Source organism: Ochlerotatus camptorhynchus, unplaced genomic scaffold (genome assembly GCF_037179485.1).
Source record: "Ochlerotatus camptorhynchus isolate MF236.1 unplaced genomic scaffold, CSIRO-AGI_Acam_v1.1 ptg000045l, whole genome shotgun sequence".
Classification (NCBI taxonomy): domain Eukaryota; kingdom Metazoa; phylum Arthropoda; class Insecta; order Diptera; family Culicidae; genus Ochlerotatus; species Ochlerotatus camptorhynchus.
The window spans coordinates 977,544-1,002,378 of record NW_027040536.1 but is presented as its reverse complement, the minus strand read 5'-3'; the positions used below and the strand labels follow the sequence as shown (position 1 = coordinate 1,002,378).

Here is a 24,835-nt window from a genome sequence, read left to right as displayed (position 1 = left end):
TTGCACGCGGAGCACTGAGCCGAGCCGAGCAACACTGAGCAACGACCGAAAGTTGTGTTTGTTGTGTGGTGCAATGTGCGAAGGAATGGGCGAGAGAGTCATATTGGAATCGACCGTGCGAGTGAGAGCGGGAGTTGGAACACGTTTCGGTAGGAGCTGGACGGAGATATACGTGCGAGGGAGTGCAACAGAGAAGCAGCAAGTGCCGTTATTCATGAAGTTTGAAAACATACCCACATTACCAATCAGAAACAGGTCTACTTGGAAGTGTGAGTAAAGCAGGAATGAGACCAACATTTCCAGTTAGAGGTAGTTCTCAATGCTCAGTGCTCGACGCGAGGTAGCGTTTGCGATGGGCTTCTTTCATATAAGAATGGAAACTTATGTGAAAACTGAGAACAGCATTTCGAATCGCCTGTTTGAGTATTAATGCCGCTAGGAAAAAACGACATTCGATCGGCGGCCCAGAGGGTCGAATTTCATATACCAATCAACTCAACTCAACGAGAACGGAAAATGTCTATGTGTGACTGTAACAAAATATTGGAACTCATGTTTATCGGCAACCACTGAGCCGAATTGGACGCAACAATCGCCAAAAGACAGGTGTTATGGTCTTAGGTGCTCGTAGAAAGTTGTGGCTTTAAATTGAGCCCCTTGGACTGCGAACTTGTTCTCAATGAACAACAGTTACTGTTTTATCCGATTTTCAATTTAATTTATTACGTTGAAATGCCTGTACAACACTTAGAAAAAAAACATAGTTCATTCAAATAAAGCACGATTCATTTCAAACAAAATTTTGAATAGAATATAGATCAATAAAATCCATAGAGTAAAACAATAAAAATATAGAATTTAAATAATGTCACCAGTTTTATTGAATTAAACATCGATTTTTATTGATTCAAAAAATGTTTACTTGAATCAACCTGCAGCATTTTTTTTTAAAGCAACGAAAAGTTTTAGTTGTAGCGATTCATATTTTTTTTTATTGTATCAATATCAAATTTATGTAAATCAATAAAAAACAAATTCCCTTACATATTCTATGTCAATTCAGGTTTTTAGAAAATTTCGAACAATACGTTTGGTCGCATAAAAAGCATTCTTCGAGTCGGAATCAAATTCAATCATATCATTCAAATATGAAAAGGATAACGAACAAAATTTGTAACAATTGTATGGTATTGCGTGTTTACTGCGATTTTTTCACGTCACCGCTGAAATTGTAATTACATGAATTAATTTGATAATAATTTGAAATAATCTACACAATTTAATAAAATTATGGCTTACATTTTTAGAGCAATAATAACGAAGGCAAAGGCAGGAGGAACCTCTTTTCGTTTGCCAAACGATGCTGACACAGACTCACAGTTTGAAACGTGCACTTAAAAAATATTCAGTTAAAACAATCAAAGTAACCATTTCGATTGAAAAAATATATAATTGTTACAAACCAAATATCGTTTATTTAAATCAATCGCATTAATGATGCAATTCAATAAAATTTATATATTTAAAGTGAATGGAGCGCTCTATTAATTTAAAAACTTTTTAATGAACAGAAACAAACCAAGGCATTGTATTAAAAAACAACAAAATATTTTGTTGATTCATTACAGAGCGTTTTTTCAATGTTGATTCGTTTACTTCGAGGTTTACACATGCTCTTCTATAAATTCGCCATGGTTATACGTCAAAATTGAGACCGAGTTCGACCTGCTAGAATTTACTTTACACTTGTTTTACAGTGTTTACACTTGTGCTGATATTAGGTTGGGTCGGCTCAGTGAACGCTAAAAAGGAGATCGCAAGTTGTTGCGATCTGTTTCGAGCGCTTATTATACAAAGCTAATTCTCGCGTAACATTTGAAAAGGGCCTATCCTCGTTGATCGATTCTCTTCATCGAGTTTCTCTTTGGTTTACCACGGCAACATAAACGAATTTCTCGCTAAGCTCGCGCCTGAAATAACACACTGAATGGGAAATTCATTTGCAGTCGGGTTATTCGCGAAAGAGAAAATTGACGAAGAGAATCGATCAACAATCATTGGCCCTTTTCTCGTGTTGCCCGGGAATTTAGGAATCATATGTAGGTAGTTAACAAAAAAAGATTGCACAGTTATAAAAAAAATCTTTATTATTAATTATTGCTTATTTCTCGATAAAGAAAAATTAATAATAATGAAGTGAAGTGATCTATTTTCAAAGTAGGAATCAAGCATTTACATTTGAGAACTCGAGAGTACTGCATATATTTAGAGTTGAACAAAAAAGAAACACATTTAAAATAAATATAATAATTCAAGATTGAATTTACATTCATGCACCCTTCGAGAGCTACATCTGTGCAAGTAAGAATAAGAACAAGCTTTTGAAATTAGTGGCGTCGGTGGTGTAGTGGTAAGCGTGATTATCACTCACCCCAGCAGGCCTGGGTTCAATCCCAGTTGGCGCCACCCTTGGCGGGGAATAGAAAGGTGACACAGTAGGAAGAAGTGCTAATTTGTTTACTAAAATGAACTATGCCCATTTTGTTATGGCAAGTTTTGCTATAAGAAATGCTCCTCGTGTCTATTAGCGAAATTCACATCAAAGGTCGATTAATTGCGTAGGAAATCAGTTTGGCACGCCATTTGTGACCAGCATACACCTTTCGGTCGTATGAAACAGGTCAACAACTGTTCAAATCCGCCCATAAAAAATTTTGTTCTGAATTTCTGTATGGCAAAATAGTGAACTTTTCGTTGAACATTAACGGCAAAGAACTCACCAACACTAGGAGACCGTGAGTTCCTGCCCACCTGTCATAAAAACATCTCGATACAGTAGGAATAAGTGTTAGTTTGTTTACTAAAATGAACTATGACCATTTCGTGTGGCAAGTTTTGCAATAAGAAATGCTCATCGTGTTTATTCGCTAAATTCAGATCAAATATTGATCACTTGTATAGGAAATTAATTTGGCAAGGCATTTGTGACCAACATACACCTTCTGGTGATATGAAGCAGATCCAAATCTACCCGTAAACTTTATTTGTTTTGGAAACCTTTTTTGTTTTGGAAAGTGAACTATTCATGAACCTTAACGGCAAATAACTCGCCAACACAAGCGGACCGTGAGTTCTTGACCACCTATACATATTCCCATCTTGATTGTTGGTGATGATTTCGAGAAGCCCGCCACAACCCGAGATGGTTTTATCACAGGTGGGCAGGAGCTCAATTTTATGGGCGGATTTTGACATTTTTTTACCTGTTTCATACGACTGCTGGTCACAAATGCCGTGTCAAACTGATTTCCTACACAATTAATCAACCTTTGATGTGAATTTTGCTAATAAACACGAGAAGCATTTCTTATAGCAAAACTTGCCATAACAAAATGGGCATAGTTCATATTAGTAAACAAACTAACACTTTGATAAAGCTCCTAGGCCGCAACCGATTGAGAAATAGTTTCTGTTAGATTGAGAGAGCGGTGAGGGGAAATATACGATGTGTCGATCTTCCAGCTTCCGGGTCTCCTAATCGTGCAGAGAACGTTAGTTTTTGACGGATGTTGCGTATGCAACGAAAGGGAAACACTTTTCCGTAATTTTAACTCGTATATTTGGGTGAAACGGTTAAAATTTCCCTATAAGTATACAAAATTGTGAGGAACAATAATTTAGAAATATAATGTTTTCTTACGTTTGTGAGGGTTTCCGATTTGTAAGCCGGATCTTCGTAACGGTATTCAGAGACGTAATCTTTCTGTATATTTTTAGTGAATTAGGAAAATTAGGTTTAAGCTAGGTTAATTCAATTATTTTTACCTCAACTTCCTCGATGATTATCGAATTATAGAGCGGACTCAATGTGCAGTTGTACGTATAACAATTAAATCCTCCTACGTATAGCAATGTTTCGTTTCAATGTTAGTTATTTTCATTATTTCATTATTGTGTGAGTAAACTGCCTACCGTACGCTAAGCCACTAGTTTAAGTAGTTTTAAGGTAATTGTATGCGCTATTTTAGGTAAATTAAACAGTAAATTGTAGTTTTTAAAGACGCGTGTTACACTATTGTCAGCTTTCTTCCACAATGATCTGCACTTTCTTCTTTCACCGCCGAATTGACAGCTCCGTATGGCCATTATGCCTCTGTCAGCTCCAACGCGGCGCCGCTGCATCCATGAGATATATTAGTAGGTGTGGCGTCGCACGAAGGGTGCACGCAACAACGGATTTTAAGACCATAAGGTATTTCACGTGTGTGCTCGAAGTGCATAAAAAAATGAGAAATCCTACAGTTAATACTACATAGAAATCAGATGTACAAAAAGATAGATTCATAAATTGTCCAGTTAAAAAGTGATGCAACTTAAAGCATTATCTTGGAACAAAATCAAGCAACATTGAAAAATAGAATGCAAATGGATAGATTACATTTAAGATTCATTTCAATCAATGTACGTGGATTTATAAATGTTGGTTATAAAAGTTTTACTAATTTCTTCACTTCCTCAACGGAGATTAATATTTTACTGAACACATTAAGTTGATTTCCGAAAACAAAAGCACTAAAATCATCAGTTTAAATTAAAAAAAAAAAACATAATTTCTGAAACCACCGTCTTCAATTTCCATGAAAATTGGCATAACTCTGGATAGAGCTGGAATTAAGGCCTAACAACTTTTGTAAACAATGACTTCTCTTGATGATTTCTAGGGAAGGACTTTCCCTATCCGATGGTTATGTTGGTCTGCGTGGGCGTGCCTTGAATTCCTAGAAATCATCGATAGAAGCCATTGTTTATAAAAGCTGTTACGCCCTAATTCCAGCTCTATCTAGAACTGTTCACTAATGTTACGCTATTGAAATTAAAAAAAAAACTTTTAATTTCACCCAATTTTACATATAAAAAACAGTCTATCAGTTTTTCTTATTTCCGGCCGTATCGGATACGTCTTATTTTTTGTATGGCGTACCCGGCCGAAAACAAGAATAAGGGTGTATATTTTTCTTGAACGTCCAATTATTTATTGACGTTTTCATTATGTGTTTTTTCCTGTGTTTATTGAAAAAAAAAATCTAAAACACATTTTTTTAAATGTGGCGATAATCTACTTCTAGGCTTTTACGCTTCTGTAGTGAGTGCTTTGCTGGCTCTCAACGTAGATTAATTTTCACAGCTATTAGTTTAAAGCTTTTAATACCAACCACCCGCATAGAAAAATACCATTTTTAGAACAGTTCAAACTTCACTTACACCTTAATAGTTATGTTAGCTTTATATAAAATAGCTTTGTTATTGTTTATGGAATGTTATAAACTTAAAATAAACAACACTATCTACTGTTACAGTTTCTCGTATGTTCCAGCTACATTTTGTTACGGTTAATCAACTATACTAGACTTTATTGAACTGTTACAGAACATTACGAATACAAATTGTAAACAACTTGTAAAACGCTTAAGTGTTTCGTTTATGGTTGTTTTATGTTTTTACAATTACAATTTACAGAAGAACGGTGGTCGTGAGCTCATAACGTCGAGAAAAATGAATATCGTTAGTTATATTAGCTTAAAGTATAAAGTATTTTCTAAAAGCACATGCATTTTATACAATTTTTTTAGGGACTTTGACAATCCCAACCATCATGGCTAACACAAAGGAGATTTTGATTCTCCTAGCTCACATTAACCAAAAAAGGAAATCGAAGCAGGTTCATTTTGCCAGGGTATGTTTATCTTCCAGAAATGGAATGGAGGTTCATTTTGTAGGGTGTCACCTTATTCTAACGTTAATGGAAAAATATTTTATGATATGGTTAAGCTATATATATAGTAACTTTGCAATTTTTTTTTAGAAAAAGTGAGATTACGTATGGTGAACGTTCTACCACACATTATTCGTATGGAAAAGCGGAGACGAACCAGCGTTCGGCTGAAAGTCTCCTTAATAAAGATAACTAACTAGCTAACGTATGGATAAGCCTTTGAAAGCCTTAATCAATATGGTCAAAACTATATTTAGGTTGTAAGCTTGTTGATATTACAAACAAACAGACGTATCTCTTTCTTCTCAATCGTCGTACACTCAACGATCAATTTAAATATTATTACTTTCATGAATCTTCCACCACTGCCGGATAACTTGGTCATGTTTGCAAGCAAGATTTTTTTCGAAACGCTCGTGAGATGTCGTTAGTGAGCGCCATGACGATATTTTAAAGAAAAATGTATTTAAAGAGTAACGTATGTTTGTCCGTTGTAATACTATGCCTTTAATTCGGCCTTTACCAACTAGTCTAGCTGTGGCCCCATAAGGAGATCATAGTCAAAATGACCGGGTTTCGGTAGAAATTTAAATGATTGCCCCCAGCGAAGAATTCTAGACCAACAATTGAAATAGGCGGAACAACCAAACGTAAACAATGGCTTTAAACGCAAATTTCTCGAAAATCAAGGTACATCCACGCAATCTAACACAAGAATCTGAAAGAGCAAACTTCCTTTATCGAATGACATTGTTAGTTTGCGTAGGTGTATTATGATTCACGAGAAATTTGCGTTTAAAGCCATTGTTTACGTTTGGTTGTTCCGCCTATTCAATTGTTGGTCTAGAATTATTCAAAGTTGCAAGAAAATCGGAGTAAGTTGCATCTGATCAATTTTTCAGTTGAAATGCTCAATCTAAAGATTGTTAGTTTTGAATTGTGAATTGTGTTTGTTTTGTTTTAATATATTACCGTGCACCCCCGGTAATCTAACTGTTTTTAATCTGAACACTTTTTATTTGGAATCCCGCTAATCTGCAAGAATTGCAAAATAAAAATGGGTCAAACATAATTTAGCACATGGAATGAAGTAAAACAAAATTAAAAGATTTGAAACGAAACGCAGAGTCAAATCAAAATAGCAAACGAGCTTAAATTGAAAATTATTCCCGTTAATATGCACGTTCAGATTAACGGGAGTTTTTGGTATATGGAATCCGTTTTCCACTATGTGCAAAGAATTGTATGCAAATTGTTAATCACCTAGAAAATAATAATGTGAAACTTCCTTTTTTATCATTATTATGGAGACTTTCAGCCCTGGGCTGGTTCGTCTCCGAACTTTTTTAAGTCATTGTTAGCGACGGAATCGATTTACACGTGTGAACGAAGGCTATATAGCGGTGCCGGTGGTGTAGTGGTAAGCGTGATTACCTCTCACCCCAGCAGGCCTGGGTTCAATCCCAGTCGATGCCGCCGGGATGTTCTGAGGCATAACATCTCTGATCACGCCTTCCTTCGGAAGGGAAGTAAAGACGTTGGTCTCAGGTGTGGGAGCTGGCGTTGGTAGCATTGGTACCAAGCACAGAAAACAAGATCGACGAAAAACAAATCTAGGGAAAAAAAAACACAGGCTATCGCTTGCTAACAGTTATTTTATTAGTCGGGTTAAGAAGTACTCGACCAACTGAAAGTTGGAAATCTTGCTGTTTTAAATTTTATTGAAATTCCCGCAGGCTGCAGGACTCAAAGCTAGTTGCTCTAACCAGGGTGAGAGCCTTTACCTATTGAGTGGAGAGAGTCTCAATCAATTGAGAATATAGTTTTTAGCTCAAGAATACCTTTTAGATTTTATGCCCAAGAGCCAGTGCTCTAACTATTGTGGGAGCCTATTCTACTTTGGGAATATACAGTTTTCTTGAACTAGAAACTTACCAAGGAGTTTTCTGATAAAAAAAACGACACAACCGCATTGAGTATCACTTATGAACTACAATTCATTTTCCTTATATAGAAATTATCGTCTAAAAATTATCCTTGAGTAGAAAAATTCCCTAATCTAATGTGTAGGTGAAAATGGGACAACATTAAATAACTAAATTCCTTTTTTTAACTTTTTATTTGTCCAAATTCAAAATAAATTACATTTCCTTTTAACCTAGGTGCTCCAGCTGCTACAGTAACTTACCAGCCTTAATTGTTATTATATATATCTATGTGTTTTTATATTGTTCCTGCCTTGGCATTTCAGTATTTTAAACAGGTTTTTTAAACCTGCATATCAGTATAACAATTGAAATCTTAAAACTAAAACTTAAACTATACTATACTATAAAGGGTATTAATCGTTGCAATTGAGGATTGCAACGATTTTTGCCTGAAATTATTAATTATTTTATTGGACATTTGTTCTAAAGTCTCAACATTCGAAATTCTATGCACTTCGGTAGTACTGTACCAGGGAGGCAACTTCAAAAACATCTTCAGAACTTTGTTCTGAATCCTTTGAAGTGCTTTTTTCCTGGTAGTGCAACAACAAGACCATATTGGCACAGCGTAAAGCATGGCCGGTCTAAAAACATGTTTAAATATTAGAAGTTTATTCGTCAGGCAAAGTTTGGATTTCCTGTTTATAAGAGGATACAAACATTTTATATATTTGTTACATTTGGCTTGAATGCCCTCAATGAGATGTTTAAAAGTTAATTTTTGGTCAAGTGTTAATCCAAGCTATTTCACTTGTTTTGACCAGGAAATTGGAACTCCGTTCATAATGACTATGACTACTACTAGGTTTCAAAAAGGAAGCTCTAGGCTTATGTGGAAATATTATAAGTTGAATTTTCGAAGCGTTGGGAGAAATCTTCCATTTTTGTAAATAAGAAGAGAAAATATCTAAACTTTTCTGCAGTCTGCTGCAAATAACACGAAGGCTTCTTCCTTTAGCGGAAATGCCTGTGTCATCAGCGAACAAAGAAAATGTTATACAATATAGGCCCAAGAATGCTACCCTTAGGAACTCCTGCTCTAACAGGTAGTCGATTAGATTTGGAATTTTGATAGTTTATCTGCAGAGTTCTGTCAGTTAAATAATTTTGAACTTATTTCATAATATAAAGTGTAAAATTAAACTTTTTCAATTTAGCAATCAAACCTTCATGCCAAACACTGTCGAATGCTTTTTCTATATCTAGAAGAGAAACTCCAGTTGAGTAGCCTTCAGATTTGTTCGAACGAATTAAATTGGTAACTCTTAAGAGTTGATGAGTAGTTGAATGCCCATGGCGAAATCCAAACTGCTCAGCTGAAAAAAAATGAGTTCGTATTGATGTGAAGCCTCAAACTAAATTCCTTCCTTCATAGCAGTGCATATGCTACAACTCTATGCTATGCTTATACTGACCTGAGCACAAAAACCAGATAAACAAACTGGACGTCTTGTAATCTTTCATTACACTTTCTTTGCAAGACGTTATGCTTTTACCTTTTTTACTTAATGAGGAAGCATGGTTTTTCTGAATTTCAATATTTGTCCTTCTCTGTTATTTCCTTGATAGTTATTGAGGTCTTTTGATTAGCAAACTTCACGTTCGCAACAGTCATTCTCCTTTTAACATGATCCAAGCATCACTAAAATCATAAAATGCTAAACGACGTTAGTTAGGTGATCTTCCAAACGATGATTTGAAAACGTCCAGTTTGAAATAATTTCTGAACCGCGTACGGTGAATACGTCCCTCGATTTGACGAAAGAAACTAGCAGCGCCTCTACCGATTTCTACAGCAACCGTCAATTCATTCATAATGTCCGAGACAGTTTCGTTCAATTTACTACTATACCGTGGATGCTACAGTAGTAGTTGTGTTGAAGCATATGCATACATAAGCGGATCAATGCATGGTGGCACTCGTAATTGCACATTCTCGACCGAAGAGGCCCGTCTCGGCGGCACCTATACACAAACATTACGATCGGTAGCGAGACTGTCTCGCGAATGGATTTGGATAATTTGGAACATTGTTCTGCTTCCTGGGGTGGGTGTGAGGTTGTTCAGCAAATATAAAACAGTGAATAATAAATTTTGTTGATTCTTATTTATTTTGAACTAAATATATGCAATAATATTGGTTATCAGAGAAAGAGCTCAGTTTTCTCTTCTTCGATCTTCGATCCCTCGATTTTTAAATCAAAATTTAATGCGATATTGCTTTATTTAATGTATTTCATCTGACCGTAAGTTGTATTGATACATAACTAACAAATTGTTAGCTCGCCCTGAAGTACTGCCGAGGGAGGATGATGATTTCTGCTATTGTAATCACTCTGTTCCAGTGTACCAAAATTGGGTTCTTTGGGAGTATTGAGGTTAATATATATTAGTAATCTGCAGTAAAAATGGAACCGAAATCCAAAATTTCATCAATATTGGTGCACTGGAACTATTTTAACTAAGTGCTATTACATTAGCAAAAATCACCATCATAGTACCAACAATCAATACGAAACTAACGATTTTGGTTCACTACTTTACTAGCCTATTGGTCCCAAGCAAACGATTAACGTACCCCATTCTAGTCGAAATTCTACTACTACATAACGTTTGTTTTGATTTGCTATGAAAGTTTGACAGATAAAATGAGGGGTTAGTGGATTTTCATATGTTTCGAGGGGTGAATCGATTAGCTTGGGACCGAAGAGAGTACCAGAGCTGAGCCAAAAAGTTGAGCACGTTATTTCGGGACCTTCTAGTCTTAGAGTTACCTCTATGATACTTTGTGGAACTTTGTATGTGAGCGAGTTATCAATTTGTTAGTGTAGTGCCAAACAGTGAAGTTATTATTTAGCTTTAAATCTTGATGTTAACAAAGAGATGACAATCTATCGGATCGAATAAAAATACCATTGTGCTCAGAGAACGAAGCTCTTTCAGATAATGCGTAAAAACCGATATTTAATATTTTAAAAATATTCGTGCTAAAAATAAACACGAATATTTTTGTTTGCTTTGACAGCTTTGTAATCAAAAATGAATATTTTTATTTAAAACATGATTTTCAAGTTTATTTTAAACGTATTTAATGTTTAGCCTGATTTTCTCTTTATTAATATAAATTATTATCTGCACTTTTATTTGGATTATCGCCATCACATGATCCGGATGCAATCACATCCCAACAAACAATTTTAGCTGCAGACTAGCTTATACAGGCAAATATTAGCCGTATAAGCCATTTTTAGGCTGTATAAGCTAATCTGCAGCTAAAATTGTTAGTTGGGATCCGTATGTAGGCATTAGTTCTCCATCCAGGGACCAGTTCTTCGCCGTCCTATCTTTCGTACACGAATGATGGGTAATCTTCCGGAAAACCTCCCCGGTAACAACGTGTGAATGTTCATTATTCACCAGCTCCAGTATCGCTCCGTCCAGCTCTTGATGTCATCGGCCACTACCAGATCCTGCAAAATGGCCAGCAAAAGAACTACCGTCTTCTGGGCCTTTATGACCACAAACCGTTCTCGCTTGGCCAGGTCCTACCGGACCATGATTTCATTCTTATTCGCCACGTACAGAAACCGATCATTGTCAATCAATCACTCAAACGTTAAACGTCTGTGACAGATGCTGTCAAATACAATTGTTTTCGATATTGTTGAAAGTTAGTTTTAAAACTGCTTTCAATTTACTTTGAATAATTCATATGTTTAGAGTACAAACATTTATATTTTTGATTCGAATAAACAAAATTCGTATCCGTGATGATACGAAAAAAAAAATGGAAATTGCTTTAAAAAAAATCAAATAAAGATATGGCACCTACAATTCACAAAAGAAAAATTAAAAAAAATTAACTACAAGGATTCAAATTTATAAATCACCGGGGTAAAATTGGTTGATTGTTGATAGATATCAAGAGAAATCTTGATAGCTTGTCATCATTATGAGAATACAATGGTAGCTTTGACGAGTTGCTGCATAATTTTCAATTTAGTTTATTTGACGATCAAATGTCCATTTTAAAACATACAAATCACAGGATTGGAGCGATTGTTGTCCTTAACTTGCAAGTGACATTTTTCATTGAAATAAGTGTCATCGAATCTTTTTTTTTTATATATGGAAAAAAAATGTTTCCCATGTGGAAATAAATGATTTTCTGTGAAATTACAAATGACATAAAAATGCCTATACTTAGGTGCAACTCCATTAAAACTCCATTAAAATTTAACTTTAATATCTGCTGAAAATATATTTCGTACAAAGGAATTTAGGGAGCCCATATTTAATAACAGTATCCCATTGAAAGTTACACGAAAGCTATTTGAGGGGTTTATTAATTTAATCCAATATTTTTCCAATTTGAGATTCACATTTTGAGAATTGCCAAACTCTAAACAAAACAATCAATATAATATGTAATTATGCAGAACGATAGCATCGCCGCATAGTTCTAAACTTCCCTAATAAAAAATAACCATAAACGAACGATAACTCAAATCATTGAACTATTCCACAAATGGTTTGGATGATACCCAGAACACGTCGTTAAGCAAATTAACCATACAATTTTTATTAGGGTTTACAATTACGTTCTCGGGTATCAACTGTTTGCCAGCACTATTTCATTTATCGTCCACCACAACCTTAAGCTCACTCTACCATTGCTGGTTTCAAGAATTCGGTTTATGGTGATGGACCAAATAACCATTTGGGTGAATGACGGTTAAGTTAACCCGCATAAATCACAACCATATGATTACCACATTGAAAATGGTTTAACTTCCTCTGAAAACCATAATGAGAAAGGTTCGGTCAACTTTAATCAAACCATACCTAGATAAAGTTTTGACCATATTGATTAAGGTTTTCGAAGACCCAACCATACGAACAATGGGTGGTTAAGAACGTTCACCATACAAAATCTCACTTTTTCCCATACATTTTTAGCAAAACAGCTATAGCCTTACCACGTCAGAAAAGGTTCTAGTTGGATATGTGAAACTATTTCCATTAACTTTCGAATAAGGTAGTACGGTTTAGAACTAACCATTGTTGTTAACTTCATGATATACTATGAAATGGTATAAATTACCATACTTATTGACGTTATAATAAATACTGTCGTAGCTTATCCGGAATACAGCCGTCATGGGTCATGGGAGTCTTGGTAACATGTTTATTGATCTTAATATAAAATGAATAAATAAATGAATGTTTTCTTAACTTGGAAATCAGCTCTCATTGTTTAATGAAAAGCTTATCGGATTTTATTCCTAATTATGACGATTTGGATTAGAGTTACATTATCTTTCAATAAAGTGTTAGTTTATCACATGGTCTTTATTTGCATCAAATAGGTTTTTTTTTCATTAAATGGCTTATGGTTTGTTAATATTGCATTGAAGTTCACAATCCTTAATATATTAAAAAACACTTCCCCTTATGGCATCTATTAATGGCGCTAAGCTTCAACTCGGATTAACTGTTAATACTGTCCCTGTTTACTAACGCTGATGTCAAAATCAAAGCAGCTGTACATTCTTGATCGGGATTTAATCCGAGGATAATACCGGTTGGAGCTTACCACCATAAATATCTCTTGAGGCTTCGTAATTTGGTTCTCATATCATATAACGTTGACTGAATGATGTCATATATCGTTACAATACGGAATACTATCTTTTAATCATGCTTATGCCGCGGACACCCTTGAATGACAAACTTTGAGCATGAGCGTTATTTGTATAATAAATTATAAGTACTTCCATGGTCACTACCATGAGCCTGTAAATGTTCTCTACGTTCTCATACGTAATTTCCATATTTACCTATAATGTAATAAATTTGTCCCGAACTACGGTGCTCAATTTAGAGTTGCGTTTATCGTCTATGTTTCAATGCTACATAAAACAGTACAAATCAGTATAAAGAATTGTAAACATCCATGAAGCATGCTTACATTTAGCTTCAATGTAGGTGTCCATTCTTCAATTTCAATCTTCTTAAGAACATTACTTTGGATGTTCTGCAAACAAAAGGAACTCAATTATGTATCAGTTGTCGATGTCCTCAAAGACCTTAAGGGGGTGAGCTGGCATTCGAAGTTAATAACACTCTGACTTGCGATTGTAGAATAATGTATATTTCAGTTTCAGTTAGTTTTATTAATTAACCAATTGCGCAGATAGAATTCAATATTGTTTATGCTGAATCTTTCCCAAGTCCTATGTTGATATGTTGCTTCCTGTTGTTTACGAATTGACCCGATACCATGTGGCAAAACTCACACGCAATCGATTATGCTTATTGCAAGTATGCTTAGCTATGCAAACAATCATTTCATTCATTGCGCCGTCTGCGTGCTTTGTTGATCGTCTTGCGCTTGACCTAGTAAACATGTTTATTGCATTTGGGATTTCTTAGGAATGTTTATTTGAGACCCAGTGGAAATGCTTGGTATACATTAATGTCATTTTGATTTACAAGTTTGTTTTTCGTTTATGTTGCGCATCGACACTTTTAACGGAAATGATTGCGTCTTAATCAAACTGTTTTTCAATTGGTTTGCGCATCCACCACAGGGGTATTCCACTCTGGCGGCATGAAAAATAGGTAATTTTACGAATTTTTTTAGAGGATAAATAACGATCAATTAAAAAAAGGAATGCATGGTTTTGTAAATTGAAATGTCCTCTCTAATTGAGATTTTTTTTTTGACGCGATTGGATGTCTCCTGTAGCCGCTGCACAAGGTTCCCCAGGAGACCTCCCGTCTGAGTCGTCGCGGGACGGGACGTCTGGCGGTCACACCACTGGAGCTGCAACAACAATTTTTTTGTGGTTATTCTCTGATAGATGACCCAGTCTTGTACGTAGCCGTTTTTGATTTGGTTGAAAAATAAAAATTTGGCGACGTTTTGAAAAAAAAAAAAACAGTTCCGCCAATTTTGAAAACATCGTTTAGAGATAATTGCGGCAGCAGTTGGAACTACTAAGACACGCCGTTTCACCGGTAACGGGCGGGTACTCCGAGCGCTCACCTGAGCACGCTTGGAGCGTCTGGACACGAGTCCATTAATCGGCCTATAACTTTGGAATGATGCCACTTGCGGACTTGTGGTCAAGTCTTTGTCAAAGTAAACATTGCAAAGTATTTTTTAAGCCAAAAAAAAAAGATTTTTTGAAATTTACAGAGTGGACTACACCCTTAATTTGCAATTATTCAAAGCTAATTTGCATATTGTGTAACTAAAATCATTTATAACTTTCCAACAGAAAGATAAATCAACTTAGTTGCTTGAGCAAAAACATGCGCCATCAAAAGTTATAAAACCGTTTGCAACTTTAACTGGTGTAAGAGAAATCAATGCAGAAAAAAGAAATATAAAAACTAATTTTTAGAAGTCACCCTTTGTTACCATTTTAAAACAATTAGAAAACGAGAACCAATATATAAGCAAATTTGTAATTTCTACAAAGTTGCTTCAAATAAAATTTTCTACAACTTTGTGGAACAATGTGCTGGTCACAAATTACTAAAACTGATATTTTCATCTCAATAACCATAGAGACCACCGTAAGTTCACTAACACGAAAAAAAAAAATCCACTTATACTTTTTGGCAAATTTCTATTGTTTATTATTCATTTGAGTTTGCTTTAAGAATCGCTCAATAATGGTCCACGGTGTGCTTTTATTTTATTTTAAGTTTTTGAGTTCGGGCTATTTTGGTGCTGGATGGAGTTTTCCGGTGCTCATAATTTTATTAGTTTTGTAACCGGTGCGCGATAACTTGAATTGGAAAAGTTTGTGCAGATGTTTTCCACTGTGTTACTTAGGTGCTTGGTGTGCTCTCGCTTTCCTTTGCTGTCGGTGAATACAATGCCCTTGTTTGAGCATGATGGAGATGAAAGTGCCAGGTTTTGATAGGAAATATCATGGATGCAGTAATTGTTAAATTAATTGTATTATTTATTTTTTTATAATCAGTTTAAGATTTAACAATACAGTAAGAGTGAGATCTTGGCAATAAAATATAATTTACTTTAAATCTTTCCCTAATTTGCAAACCTGATTATTTGTTTACATATGAAAGTTCACAACTGGTCGAATGTCAAAATCGGAAGTGGAATTTATGATAATTATACTAAATATTCTCTATTTTCAAAAATAATTGTCGAATCAAAGCAAAAGCTACTCATGCGACTGCTAGTTTTCAGCTCCACATTTCTCAAATTTATGCGACTACAATAAATGCAATGCGTGCCGAACGATACTCAAACGATTTCTCAATTATTTAGAACCACCCTCATCACACCATTAATCCAACTGTGCGGCCTTTCGTTAAGATGGATCTAGCACTCACACATTCGAGTCATGATTGCGCTCTTTGCACCCAAATCTGCAACGTCAAGTGTATGGGTGCTTGCGTTCGCTCGTTCGGCTCTTCAGCAGTGATGTCACATATACTGATTTTTCTGTGATGGAACGGATTTTAGACAATTTTCGGTACAGAAATCTGTATATCAGATTATAGATTATTAAAAAAAAATCTGCAGAATATAACGGATTTTAAGAAAATATCTACGAATTGATACAGCGCTTTTAAGCCAAAATCGATAAATATTTGTGGCAGTAAAATACAGATGAAAAATGTGGCATCACTGCTTTCCAGATTCACACGATGACGAGACCAGACGGGCGGCCTGCTGCGATTAGTGTTGAGTTGTGAGTTGTGAAGGCAGCAGCGAGAGTAGTTGGCACGGACTATACAGATCGTCGTTTGAAGAACTCTAGCTGAAGGAAACGCGTACGCGGTTTACGGTTTTTATTTTTTCCTTTTGTCGTCGCCGTCGTTTTGCTTGCGTGTTTTTTTTTTCTAAGTGAAGTGAATCTAAACTGCTTAACATTGTAGTGTATTGCAACATTTTAGAAGAAGACAACTAAGGATAAACAGTGAAAACATAAGAAGAATATACAGTTTCTGTCCAGTGCTAATGTAACTAGATTCTGTGAATAGAGTTGGTCTACTGGAAGAAAAGTGTGTTTTTAAAGTGTAATAATTTTTATTCCTATTCGAAAAGAGTATCTCTCTTGTACATCTGAAGAAGAGTGAAGTCTGTTTCCGTTCGCGGTAGTGCGAGTATTGGTGTATAGACGGTCGTGTGTGCGTGAATCGTACAGTGCGAAAACATTCTTGAATCTCGCTTGCTTGCTCGCTCGCGCTGAAGAATTCCAGCAGCAAGTCGCGAAGGTCTCCTGCGGAGTTGGTGCGGCCAGAAGAATCTTCTTTTGTCAGGGGTGTTCAAGAAGAACAACGTTACGACAACAATAACAACAACGGAGTGGCCTACTACGACTTCCAATCAACCAGCGATCATCTCGTCGTCGTAATCATCGAAGCAATCTGCAATTGAATGTAATGACGGGCAAATCTGTCGATGAATATCTTTATTGTTCTTTTCTATGATAGGCAAACAGCAAGCTTCCATATCTTAATTAGGGTACTGTAGTTGGGGTAAATTTTGTGGGAAGGTCTTTATTTTAAAGAAATCAATTATCACTGTTTTTAACCATCCTAAATAATCGGGCAATCATTTATTGTGATGCAACGGAGTCATAGCTGCCCTTGGCCGGTCGCTTCTACCGATACTAACATGTGCCGCCTGTTAGTCATGGGTTGCTGAGTGAAATTTTGCTGATAAGTAAATATTGCAGCGAAAAGAGTGCCTTTGCTGGCATTTTTAGAGGAGAATATTCTTTCCGAAGCGACTCCAGAGTAAAGAAGTCTATTTGGATGATAATCCATCCGGAGTAGTGTTTGTGTTGTTGCGTTTCTGTTTTGTTACTTGTTTCAAAATCGAAAAGAAGAAGAAGGCCAGGAATTACTAGCCGCAGAAGAAGCAACAAATCGAGCCCACAAAGGCTTTTAGTTGACGAGAAGAAAAAGAAGTGCCTGTGAGAGTGTATAAGTGCTTCCAATGCTCTGTAGTTGAGTACGTGAAGAGCGAGTATAGAAAGAATAATAATCGTGTGGATGCCTCGAAAAACGGGATAGTGGAGCTGTCTGTTCCAATGGAGAAAAAAAAAATAAATCAGCGGAGCGGTAGGTTTGGCAAAAAGAAAATGTTTACTGTCTACCGAAAACGGTGGACCGTCCTTCTCCTCGTGGAAAATTGCGTAACTCCTCGCCACAAGCCACATGTTGCGGACAGAAGTAACAGAAAAAAAAACCGCATCCAAATTGTCCGATCAAAGTAGCCAAAAAGAAGCAGGTATTGTGTATATTGTGAGCAAACAATTTATGAGCTGTTTGTGTGATTTACGGGGCCAATCGCCTCACGTAAATTGATAATTGAAAATAGGTCTTCATCATCTTCAGAGCTGGTTGGTGGTGAGCTCATTGATATTCGAACAAACTGTTGATTTTTCTCCTTCTGTGTGCGCTCTGAAAACTTGCCCACATCAGCACCATGTATATGCATCCATTAGCAACGAGCTACTCTTTTTCTTCGAACAGGAGAGCAAATCGATTGCACATATCTCTAAAATCCCCCCCTATATGCATGCGATCAATGTGCAAACAATTTGTGTGTGGACAGATGTATTTGGCACTCGGTTGCTTTTAATACTCGAAAAGTCTCAGTAGGTTGAGAAAATGGAAGAACTACTACCTGCCAAGTTCGATTGGCGTGATAGCTGGGTCAGGGTTGTGCAGGTTGTGTCCAAACTTCATTTTTTCATGCTTGTAAACTGTTTAAGTTAAGGTCTTTACGAACTAGTTTCACTAAGATGGTTTGTTTTTCTGAAAAATCTCGATTTTCTAAATGCAAAGATTGTTTCTAGTTGTACAGTCAACTTAACTCTTTCTTACTCGATCTCGCCCTAACGCGATGAAAATCCAAGTTACTTTGGCCAATTATCCCATACAAATTTCCAAAATTAACCTCCGTAGCTTGATATCCCTAGCTCAAGTTAGGAAAACTTGACTGTATTTATGAATATTATTTTTTTTTTCAAATTGCTGCCATTTTTGGAAATTGGTAGATTATCTACAGATCTATATTGATGGCCAGATCATCATGCATTGATGGTAAATCTCACTCGTGGCTCCAGGAGGGAAATTGTGAACAGTGAAGACAATGTTCACTTCATCGAAGACGATCACCTTTCGTTTATTATATTAAACTAGCTGAGAGTGCCCGGTAATGCTCGGGATTCAATGCTATATTGTACGTAGCCCCCCCCCCCTCTTATCTAAGGGGCTACCTCCTATGACCTCCACATGCCAAATTTGGTTCCATTTGCTTGATTAGTTCTCGAGTTATGCAGGAATTTCTGTTTCATTTGTATGGGGGGAGGGGTCTCGAACCATCATAAGAACCTTTCCCTACCCCTAAAACTCCTGTATACAAATTTTCACACCGGTCGGCTCAGTAGTTTCCGAGTCTATAAGGGTCAGACAGACAGACATTTTTATAGATATACTTTGTGCCAAGCAGTTTTTGCTATACTGAAATCGTAAATTTTAGATATTTGTGGATGCCCAAGATGTATTTTTTCTGATATTTTAAATATTACTGAGCTACACAAATCATAAATGGGCCATTATGTTGCATTTAAAAAGAGAAATTCGACAGTGAGCATGCAGAAGGGCGTACACGCGATGATCGATTCTCTTCGTCGATTGTCTCTTTTGTTAATAACTCGCTAGATTTAACGTTTCTCGGTGCGTTTGCTGTTGCTTTTGATAGCCAATACAACCTGTTACAACTCTGAATTGAACAAATTCTAGAAAAATGTTTCACTTAGCTGCAGCAATGCAAAGAGAAAATCGATGAAGAGAATTGATCATCACGTATACGCCCTTATGCATGCTCACTGTCGAATTGTACTTTTCAACTATTTTAGAAATTTTAAATTTTAATAGAGATCTGGGACCATTTTTCTAGATTTCAACTAATGTGCAATCATTAGGACTGTGGGACTACAGAGAAAAAAAATTCTAACGGATTTTGGGGCGATTATAAAGAGAATTGTATGGATAAAAATTCTACATAATAAAATAAAAAAAAATCACTTAGGATTTCTCGAAGGAGTTCTCTTTGGAATTCCATATTAGTGCTGAGGACTTCAAAGTTGATTTATTTATTTAAAAAAAAGGAGAGTGAGGAGAACTTCAAGTGAAATCTAAGGATTGCTTCTAAGGTTATGTTGATGACCACCTAATTCCTGGAGAATCTTAAGAATAATGCCTAGGAAGTTCTGAAATGATTTCCAAATTAGTTTCAAAGAAAATTCTAAAAAAATTGAGATTTAATCTTAAAATGAATTCTAATGAAACATCCAAGATGGTTCTAATTAGTCAACAGTGTTATTCGACCAGGTATTCGAAGTTTACAGCAAAATGTTAATAGATACTCGGCCATTTCTCACCTTACAAGTAGCCGAGAAGGTTTTGAGGCTGCAAAGCTTGATATTCGGTCAAGTATTCGTTCCAATACTATGGCGGCCGAAAATTCTGTGCATCACTAGTTCTAATAGCATCCTACATGACGATAATTAAAGGCAGTATTTGTGATCATCTAGCTCTAAGCGCTCCACTTTATGTTGTACCAACCGAATTTGAGACAAACAGCTTTTTTGCGGGATTGTTATCTGGCATTCTCACAACATGTCCCGCCCACTACGCTCTTGCAGCCTTGACAACTTTCTGAATATAAATAAATTTCATGGGGATACTAGGATCATTCCTGGAGAATTTTGAGGAGAAATTCAGCAAGAGTTTGAAGCATGATTTTATGTGAATTTAAGAAAAACACTCCAGAAAAATGAATTGTGAGGAGAATTTCATGTGAATTTTAAAAAGAAGTAGTGAAGAGAATTCCATTACAAAAGGCTATTCGGACTGGAATTCCAAAATAATTATGGGATTTACAATTCTAAAGAAAGGGAGAAATTTAGTGAAATCTCAGGTAAATTTCAAGATAGTTCTGAGTAAATTCCCAGGGCAATTCCGATGGGAGGCTATATTTTAAAACAAATTTCGTGGTGAATTTCTATGCAATTCCTAGCAGAATGTCAAAGCAACTCAAACGATAATTCTATGAGAACTCAGTGTAGAATATTGGCGAGAATTCCGGAGTTATAATATTGTTTGAAATTTGAAACGAATTTTCGGGTGAATTTCACAGTTACCTGTGGAGAATTCTTGCAGTAAAGGGTGTCCACGATGAAATTGCCACACACAAAATTGATTCGCAAAATTCGAGTTTTCATCCGATTGCCATCAAATTTTCAGGGATTGAGAAATAACTATTAAACTTCATTTTACCATTTTACTCGTATTTTATTTACAGTCCATACGCAAATGCCCGCACCTTGGCCTTAACCCCGGCCATAAGATTCTGCACAACCTGTGAATCAACCGTTTTTTGCATGTAAACCCATACTTTCTTCAGTTCCTCGACTGTCTTCACTACCTTAGGTCGTTTAAGAAGGTGCTGCTTCATAATCGCCCAGTACTTCTCGATGGGGCGGAGCTCCGGAGTGTTGGGAGGGTTGAACATTTTCGGCACGAAATTGACCTTATTGTCCGCATACCACTTCAGCACGTCCTTGGAGTAGTGGCATGAGGCCAAATCCGGCCAAAAGATTGTTGGGACGTTGTGGGCCTTCAGGAGAGGAAGCAGCTGCTTTTGGAGGCACTCTTTTATGTACACCTGTCCGTTCATCGTGTCCTGGGTCACGAAAGGTGCACTCCGCTTCCCGCACGTGCAGATGGCTTGCCAAACCAGGAATTTCTTCGCAAATTTGGACATCTTCTGAGTGCGGACATGCTCCGGAACGCTGAACTTATCCTTGGCCCTGAAAAACAGGTTGCCGGGGATCTGTTTGAAGTCGGCCTTCACATATGTTTCGTCGTCCATGATGCAGCATTCAACTTTCGTCAGCATGTTGAGGTACAACTTCCTGGTACGGGTTTTGGCGGACTTGTTCTGCTTCTCGTCGCGATTAGGGGCCTTTTGTACCTTGAACGTTCGAAGCCCAGCCTTAGTTTTGGCCTTCTGGACAAAACTTCGGCTTAGGTGCAGCTTCTTAGCCACATCCCTAACGGAGGCGTTCGGATTTCGGTTGAAGGCCCCAAGTACGCGGTTGTGATTTTTGGTGTTGTACGGAATACTTTTTCCTTCACTTCTGGGCTTCCGATCGGTGGTCAACCGTTCCTCGAACCGCTTAATCACTCGCGACACCGTGGAATTCGCGATTTCCAACGTTTTAGCGATGGAACGATGCGAGAGATCCTTGTTCTCGTGATGAATGCGCAAGATTTTATCACGCACGAGCTGTTCTTTCGACTCCATTTCCGCGAGTTTTGATCACAGGACTTTAAAACTTGCAGGATGTAAATAATGCACTATGAACTAAATCCACCCAAATTTTCATTAAATTCTACCCAACGGTTAAAAAGTTAGAGCAATTTCATAGTGTGGCAATTTCATCGTGGACACCCTTTATTGTAACCAAAAAACTACAAGGGGCAGCCCTATGGGGTTGTACGCAATGGTGATGTAGGACTAAGTGGTCTTATAGTTATTTGTTAACTGCAGCAAGAGTTGTGCTTGGTGTAGGAATAGGAATTTGAGCGGGGTTATCTCTGTTTATACTCATTAGTATAACGCGCTTGACATAGATGGCCCACAGCGACTCACGAAGAGTTACTGATGCCGATCAATAGCGGTGCGGCTTCTTCTTCCTTCTATCGATGCTCATGTGGGCTGTAGCTCGCTGCTTGCAGGCAGCCTTTCGTTGTGTACTGGAGAACAATGTTCAACGCCACGCGTCGAAAGCACTGCTGCTGTTGATGTCAACGACCGAACGCACGGTGATTGGAACTGAATACGATTAGCGGTTGAAGCCAGCCTTAATAGCTAGCTGCTTACGGAGAGCCTTTTGTTGTGTACTGGAGATCACCATCACTCACCACGCAGTGATTGAATAAACACCGTTTGGTGAGACCCGATGGGATTCAACTTTGAAATCTGTGTTAGGGAAATCACTTTTCGCAGGCAATCGGTGATAATTTTAATAATCATAGCCACAGTTGCACATTGGTGCAATTTTTAATAGTGACATTTTGAAAAATGATAAGGACTTAAATTTGACAGATGTGTAGACATATTTCTGAACGATTGGTGATACAATTATTGAAATTGGTCCAGGGGCAGCAGAGTTATTAACGTTCAAAATCTTTCATAATTTCGTTACATGTTCCATTTTCGATTTTCACAAAGTGTACACTTATAGAAACCATAAGTGTACCATATAGAAAACACAGGTGTAGTCCTACGTCAAAATCAGGGGAATACCAAAACGAGAGACAGTGTCCAGATGGACTTTCATTATAGAGGAAATAATTTGATAGTTGTATGGAAATTATTGAAATAAATCAAAATAAAGTATAGGACATTGAAATTTTTGGAGATCTGAAAATTAAAACAAGTTGCGTTATTCCGAATTGGGATTGTGCTCTCCCCTTTGTATTACACCTAGAGCTGCTTATGTTAATCATACAACATTTACAATGGACTTTAACAATCTGGCTTCAGAGAATTTGAAAGTTCGTCTTAGAAATAAGAAGCATTATAGAAACTTCTATAACATTGTTAGATTATTCCAAGTGCGGTGGCGTTTCATGACATTGCTTGTTATCCTGTGCATCAACTTTGGGATTTTGCTATGGGTCTATATCTAGATAAACATTTCAAAAGGTCCTATCTGCATTGATCGATTCTCTTCATCGATTTTGTCTTTCGTCAATAACTCAGTTGCAAAACCTTTCCCTGTTGTATTTGACGTTTTGGACGCTCCTTCATCGAACTATGTGGTAGAATTAGCGTGAAATCTGTTTGCATAGCAGTGGTTATGAAAAGAGAAAGTCGATGAAGAGAATCGATTAATCCAGGTAGGACCATTTGATATGTTCATCGAGATATATGCTCGAACCGGTTGCAAAATGCTAATAATTTTCTAATTTTACTGATATGTATTTATTTCAAGCAGTATTTTGAAATTTGTTAACGGTTTGAGCAGTGATGTTTCCTTAACCTCACTCTACCTGTGCACTAACTTTCAAAACATAAACAATTATCAAAATATTGCTTGCAATGGATAGATATCGAGTAAACTAGAAGATTAAGTGTATTTTTCATTCGATTCGAGCATGAACATGGCATTTAATCTGATTTTAAAAGTTGGTGCAGAGGTATAAAGTGAGGTTACAGGACGACACTGGGTTTTAGAGTTGTTGCACAGGTAGATTGAGGTTAGGGTGATGCCATAGTTCAAGTGTAAAGATTTTTGTCTTTTCATAATACTCTAAATTCTGTTTTTTCGCGACTTTCATTCATCTCTATTTTTGATCGTGTAATCTCAAACTGAGGGCAATTTCGCAAATATCAAAATCACGTAAAAACAGAACTAAGTGTATACATTTTTAATTGATTGAGTAAGCAACTCAATTAAAGGTCTTGCGTGATATTTCAAGGCAGTCCAATCATCAATATATTACAGCTGTGCGGTTCTGAAACATTTATTGAATGGGACACACTTTTAAAAATGTCATTATTTTGCGAAAGAAATAGCCTTTTCATTAAAAGTATTATGTAAGTTGGTATAATGTTTCTGTTTTACATTTTTTTTTTGAATTTCAAGGACGTTCTTTTAAAAATTTTACATGATCCATATGGCCGAATTTTAGCAAAAAAAAATGTAAATCATTGCCCATAACACACAATTTTCGCTTCACTTTTCAAATAGACCCATCTAGATTGATCGATTCTCTTCGTCGACTCTCTCTTTCGTTAATAATGTTGGCATTCATATGTCGACCTAACTTTTATACATAGTCAGTTAAAAGATAGTATTGTTAAGAGTATTGGATGATAAGAACAGCTGAACATGTTTTTGAAGTCGATTCGAAAGAGACTGCTGATGAAAAGAATCGGACAATGTAGATTGGTCTATTTGAAAAGTGACGCGAGAATAATGCAAAGTTTCATGCA

At 36.5% G+C, this 24,835-nt stretch overlaps 1 protein-coding gene across 3 annotated transcripts in view; it reads left to right on the top strand.

Moving 5' to 3' along the window:
* The first annotated feature begins 16,504 nt into the window (after window positions 1–16,504).
* Window positions 16,505–24,835, top strand: part of klar (klarsicht) — a 607,418-nt gene continuing 599,087 nt past the window's right edge. For all 3 annotated transcript variants that reach the window (XM_065238463.1, XM_065238456.1, XM_065238451.1), the window contains exon 1: window positions 16,505–17,190. The gene's annotated coding sequence lies outside the window, so the exon portion shown is untranslated. The remainder of the gene's footprint in view (window positions 17,191–24,835) is intronic.